Genomic DNA, 6,574 nt, shown 5'->3' on the forward strand with positions numbered 1-6,574 from the left:
TTTCTCTTCCTCAACTTCTTTCTTCATCCTTTGGTTTTGTAAGTTTTAAAACTTTAACTTTTATATGGTTTATGACACTGACTTAAGACAAGACTGTTGTGATAATGACATAACTAACATTCTGTAACCACAGAAAAAAAAAAGTATGCAGGAGGATTAATACAAAAATTAAAACAAGCAGTTGGAGTTCCTGAAACAGAGTAAAAGATAACAGGACTCAACCTGCGTGGACTCCTGCGGACACAGACAGTCGACCAATAGCAGCCAATCAGCAGTCTCTCAGCAGCACCTGGTGCGCCAGGTGTTTGTAATTAAAACACACACGCGCACCACTAATTAGAACAGCTCCGGGGTGCAGCTCGCGCTGCTGCATTACACCAGCAGGTGACGCACGGACCCTGCTCGTTGCCGCCGCCACAGCGTGCTTCACGGTAAGTGATGGGAACTCTGAGTCTTTTCAGAGAACGGGTTCTCTCGGCTCGGCTCACTAAAAAAAAAGCGCCGGTTCTTTTTGCTAACAAGCGGCCAGAGATTTTTTTTTTTTTTTTCTGTTGTTGCATGTATTTTATGACCAAAATGATGTGCTAAATTGAATGACTAATGTTCATGGTTAAAAAAAATATTGAACGACGGACACATGGAACACGGTGCAGTAAAAATAAATATATATCAAAACAAACACTCGGCATAATACAACTATGTACAAGTGAAAGAACACATCAACAAACACAAGATAAAAACAAAAAGCAGCTTTCAGCCAAACATTTTCATTTTCAACATTAAGGCTTGTTTGGGTTTGGTTAAACACAGTCGGCTCTCTTGATTCGCTTCAAAGAGCCGGCTCTTAGAACCGGTTCGTTCGCGAACGAGCCGTCACTGCTTCACGGCTGAGATGGCTCAATTTCCGGCCGTCTCCCCCTCTGACCGCCTCCTGTCCGGGGCGACACGCCCCGAGCCTCGCCTCCCTCCCTCCCGCGGTGGCTCGGCGGTGGCTCTTATTGTGATGACAGCGCATGGCTCCGCCGGGTTCGTCCCACTCTGAAAACGACAGCAGTCCGTGCGTGCCGCTACCATTGCATTGGAATCAAAAAAAAAAAAGAGACGCACAGACAGAAGCAGGGCGAAGCAGAGCCTCCTCTTCACCTTCATCGTCATCATTATCAACCACCGCCGCCGCCTCAGCGCTCCTTTCACTGACGGAGGCAACTTCTTTACATCTTTGGTGGCTTCTATTTGGGGACCTGCTCTGTGTGTCAGGTGTGTGCTTGTGTGCGTGCGTGCGTGCGTGTGCGCGCGCCTGAGTGTGTTCAGTGTTTATAGAAAAGCGGCGCCACGAGGTTCAGCAGGTGGAGACTGATCTCACCTCGGTAAGTAGAGTTTGTTGTGACAGTGCCGCTTTAAAAGCCGTTTATTCGATCTTGTTGGTCTTTAAAAGCTCTTATGCTCTTTAATAATAATAATAATAATAATAATAATAATAATAATAATAATAATAATAATAATAATAAAGTAATAGTGATAGTAAGTAATCAGGACCGTAGAATAAATCCGTATTAATATATAGCTTAGTGTGTAGAAGAAACGTTCGTTTCTGTGATTCAATTTAAATCTAAATAATGTACTAAAATATGTGCATGTGTACATGTATGTGTATAGTATGCATATATGTGTGTATATATTTATATAGTGATTGATTGATTTGATTGATTTATTATTAACAGACTCAAGGTATGTATATACATATATATATGGATGTGTATAAATGTATATGTATGTACACACACACACACTTATTTGTATGTGTGTATGAAAAAGATTTGTTATGCTCTTTAATCTTGACGGACTTGTATCTGTTCATTAAAAGCGTGGGAACCTCAGACACAAATAGGCCCGAGTTTGTTGTTAATGATGCCAAGTGTGTGCGCAGTAAAGTCTGCAACACAATAAAACTGTTTTTGGCCAGTGCTGCATTACAGAAGTGGGAATTTAGAGTCAGTGAACTGAACACAAGTCCAGCCTCCACACACACACACACACACACACACACACACACTTCACTCACACACAGAGCACTGGTTTGAGCAGCACAGTGCCAATGCATCACAGTCCAGGTGGCTGTTGGAAGCAGTTGGTGCGAGTTGTTACCAGTTTTTGCCACAAATTAGAAAGGCTCTTGTGGTCCATGACTCCAAACTGACAGGTCTGTCTGCATCACCTGTTGTCGTGTGTCTCCAGGCGAGGCTGTTCCTCACACTTCACAGAGGTAAACATGCAGAAATAAAGTGATTGGCTCTGGAAAATCAGCAGTGGTGCAGAATCAGGAGCGGCCCCAGTGGACTGACAGGCTGCTGTTTACCTCTGCCATTGTGATTGAGTCTTTCATGTGCACGCACCCCCTTGCCCTCCTCTATACTGTGCTTGCTTTCTGAGGGTTTCTTTCTTTTTTTTTTTCTTTTTTTGAAGAGAGCTTACTGACTGCTGGAAGGCTGTAATTTCAAATCTAGAAAAGCAGTAGCTTTACAGGAAAGCAGTGAAAAGGCCAGCTCATTACGCCTCACGCTCAAGGAAAAAACAGGTCTGTTTTACAACTGGCTGAAGCCTGAAGAAAAAGAACATTTTGCTCTATTTTGTTTTGCCGTATTGTCTTTTTTTTTCTTTTAATTGGGCCTTGAAAAGAGGGAAGCTGTTCTGTTTGAGACAGGGAGTGAGTGAAACCTTTTTTTCGCTTGTGGTTTTCAGCTTCAGCTGAGACACAGGCAGTTCAGACCAGCTTTTCCTTCTCTTTCCTTCTTTCTTAGTCACCTTTTTTTTATTAGCAGCTCTGTCTTGGCCCTAACATTTCCTATTTCTTCACCAAAACAATTCCAAAACTTAGCTCCTCGATCAGTTGCTCTTTGCCACGGCGAATTTCAAAAATGTCAAGGGCGTGCTGGCAGTGAACAGTTAAAGTTGTCTTGTCTTTTATGGGAAAGGCATATTAATGGTGCATGCAGAGGATGTGGTGAAGTGAGCTGATTGCTAGGCAGTGGAGTGTGGAGGTTATTCACCATGAGCAGCAGTAACATAATCTCCTCGCGACGGTGATGCGCTGTGAGGGGAGTGAAGCCAGTGGGCTTCAACCATTAACCTGCAGTAACACATAGAGCTAATAAAAAACCCGGGATGGTGCATCATTACAGAGCCGGTCTTCTTGTTCTGAGCTAGTTAAGATTATGGAACGTTTTTAAGCATGCAGATTACTGTTTGAAATCTTGCATGGGCATGCAGCTTTTCCATGAAAAAGGGAGTTACCCAAGGAAATTGCAGGTATGATGAGGCTCATGCAATGAGCGCCATCCAACGGCGGAGACTCATCAAGCAGCGTCCTGTTTGACATCATTTGTTATTGTTTGACACGTTCTCATTCCTCCCGGGACAGAAGCTGTATCTGAACAGATGGGCGTGATTTGGAGAATGTCTAGAATGCTATTTTACCCTCCTGAGTCCCGGGAGACGCCTGCATTCTTGTCCCTTTTAATTTAGCCTGTGTTTGTCCAGGTAGCTAGGTGTCGACCTGACACACACAGGGCAGAATCATCAGAGGGCGTCAGAAACAAAAGCCCGGACAAGAACAAAACAACAAAACAAAACATCACATGGGGGTGTGCGGTGGGGTGGTACTGCCACCAGTGAGAGCCTGCAAGTATGATTCATACCAGGAATATTCTCTGGCAGCCAGTCTGGTTCTGTGTGCGCATCAGAGCTGAGCCAGAGCTTTCAGCTGAATGCGTTGTGTCTGCTATGTTCATCAGCCATTCTTTCTCTGTTAGCTTGTTGGAGAGTCACTGTCTATCCATTTCAGTCCAGTGAATCTTGGCCCAGAGTTCAAGAAAAAAAAAAAAAAAGCAGTGATTCAGGGATGAGGAGAGGAGTTGATTTAGGCGGCCAGGTTTGGCTGCCCAACATTTTTTATATATATACACACAATGTTTGTCAGCCATCCACTTTGCGACGTGCTTTATCTTGTGCTCTCTGTCCAAACTATTTTGTTTGCTCAGACACTCAACCTCCTCAACAGTACATGTGGTAACCACTTGTTTTTCATTCCTCTGATTTAATGAGGTGTTACTCATATGATTAGCTTTTATTAAACTTAATGTTGGCAGTGGTTTCCATGTGATGAGTAAATGTAGTGATTGCTTGTTCAAGGTCCAGAGTGAAGTGAGGGGGTTGACATGTAGAACATGTATAAGGCTGATACAAGGGCTGTCATTTCAGAAAAAAACGGCTTATTTATGTTTCCTCCCTCTTATACTATATACTTGCACTTGTAAGAGATTATGTTGTCTTTTTGACTCTGGTAGTTATTGAGCTGAAAATCAAGATTTTACCCTAAATTTTGTATGGTTTGATCACACATTTTTAAAATATATTCACACTGATCTGGTTTTTCAATATGGATACCATAATGCAACAAACTTGACAACAAACCAATATTATCAACCAGTGGCAGAGCCTGTATTTTGTTGGTTTATTGGTTCTAATGAGGATTTTGTATGGCTTTGTTAAGAACATAAAGGTCAGGATGCTAAAGGATGAAGATTTGATCCAAATGGCAAGGTTTTAAATCTATCTACTACACACATTATTACATAGCATTAGAAAATACTTTAAATGACTACATTAAATCAATCTAAAACCTCATTTGAGCACGAGAATATACACCCATGAGCGCAACAAGTGGTTGCCATAGCCGTGTTGTGATTACATGCTGATTAGAGGTAATGAGTCAAAGAGATTGAGTCATTATTTTTGCCCAAGCCAGTAAATGACACATTCAGTCTCAGAGTTGTTATCACAGGTTTCACTCGTTCAGCCCAACATACCTATTACTTCACATTATGGTAAACATGATAAATCTAAGATTATATATAATTTATGCTTAACTGTTTACTAACATTATATGAGCCTCTGTGTAAATGGCAATCTGCTCACTGAACCTGGCCGCGCCTTGCTGTAACAGACAGCGGAGACAATGCAAGCTGTACATGTATTGGTGTCATAAATCGCACAAGACATGCTGCACACGATAACCATTTACTATTGAGTCATGGCCCAACATGATATAAACGGTTGCTTATCTTGTTGCAAATTTTTGTGAAACATAAAAATGGGTCTTGGGTTTTGAGACAAGTTCATGTTAATCCTTCATCTTTCACTGTGATCACAAAAATCTGATTGAAAACCTGTCTTAAACCCCTGAGGCTCTCTGCATGTTGGAGCAGAGTCTTAAATTGAACATTCTGGAAAGGCCTGGGTTTTTTTTTTTTTTTGGGGAGGGGGGGGGATTGTTTTTTTTTCTGCTTAAAGGGACAGAAATTTGTCAAGTGCAGAAAGTCCCTCAGCACAGGGAGAACGGACATACCAGGGAATGTAAGATATGATGGAAACCAAGATACAGTCTGAACCCAGTGCTTGGGTTCATTATAACTCTTAAAGTTGTTTTAAGATGTCTCAATTCCTGCCCACAGTTTTTTTTTAATATGCAGAAAGCCATTTCATTTTTGAATCGGTCTTTTTTCTAAATATTTTTGTTGCAGTGTTCATGTCGTGACAGTGACTATGCAGATGCACAAAAAAAGCTCTGATTATTTATGATAATAGTTAATGAAGAAAATGCTTCTAAGATTGCAAAGAACTACTACCACATTTACTGTGAATCTTGGCGAAAAAAGAACCAGAGAATGAATATTCTAACATGCTGGATAACTGGAGCCCTGAATACATCTCAACTCGCATCAAAGTCACTTGGTAATTACTATCCTGACTCTCGAGATCTGTCAAAAGTGACCTTTTAATTAGCTGTGTCGGGATGTTCGTAAGCCATGAACTTGTCCATTAATTGTGAGTAATCTCACACATGAAACGACCAGTTCTTCTCACGCAGGCCTGTAGCGCTGCTACTGCTACTGAGCTGCGGGCCATAGTAATGACTTCATGACGAGAATTCTTCACATTGTGTTGGACAGGTTGAATTGTAATGGTGAGCAGGCGTGGCAGCGAAAGCAGCGAGATGTCACCAGAACAGAATTCACCTTTTATGCATACTGGCAGTGGTTCAACAGGACTTTTGTCTGCCAGTGGGTATAATTGAACTGTGCTGAGCATTTTGTCATGTGAGCAGCAGTGCCTGTTTAAAGGCTCATCAGGGGCCAATTAAGAGCCACAGCCGTGAGTGTGTTGTGTTGTTTGTCCCGTCTGCTGTTTGTCCGCTCTGCTGCATTCCTCCACCTTCCTTTCACTTTGACATTATCCACCACCAGAGGGTTTTATGATGCCAGTGGTGAGTGTTTTACACTGTGAATTAGCGGGGTGCTGTCTTCATAATGGGCTCTCCTCTAAGAGACCCTGCCAAAGCTCAAGGAACTAATTGATACCCCAAAGGCTGGGAATCTGTGGGGCGGATGCTCCCTGTCATTATGGCAACTGCACTTATTTCTGAAGACCACAGCAATTAAGAGATCCTAATGATGGTGAGCTCAGTAACCCTGCTAATTGGCCCAGACTGTTAATGAGTGACTGAGGCTGGACTACG

General features: G+C 42.3%; 1 protein-coding gene across 3 annotated transcripts in view; it reads left to right on the forward strand.

Annotated features, from left to right (window-relative positions):
• Positions 1–375: 375 nt before the first annotated feature.
• The window catches only part of pdlim2 (PDZ and LIM domain 2 (mystique)), a 31,034-nt gene continuing 24,835 nt past the window's right edge, over positions 376–6,574 (forward strand). The window contains exon 1 of one of the 3 annotated variants that reach the window (XM_076038882.1): positions 376–431. The gene's annotated coding sequence lies outside the window, so the exon portion shown is untranslated. Of the gene's footprint in view, positions 432–1,034; positions 1,368–6,574 lie in introns of those variants that run through there. The other 2 variants (XM_076038881.1, XM_076038880.1) reach the window with 2 other exon arrangements.

Source organism: Nelusetta ayraudi, unplaced genomic scaffold, assembly GCF_046127955.1.
Source record: "Nelusetta ayraudi isolate G7.1 ecotype Tasmania unplaced genomic scaffold, CSIRO-AGI_Nayr_v1 ptg000058l, whole genome shotgun sequence".
Classification (NCBI taxonomy): Eukaryota; Metazoa; Chordata; class Actinopteri; order Tetraodontiformes; family Monacanthidae; genus Nelusetta; species Nelusetta ayraudi.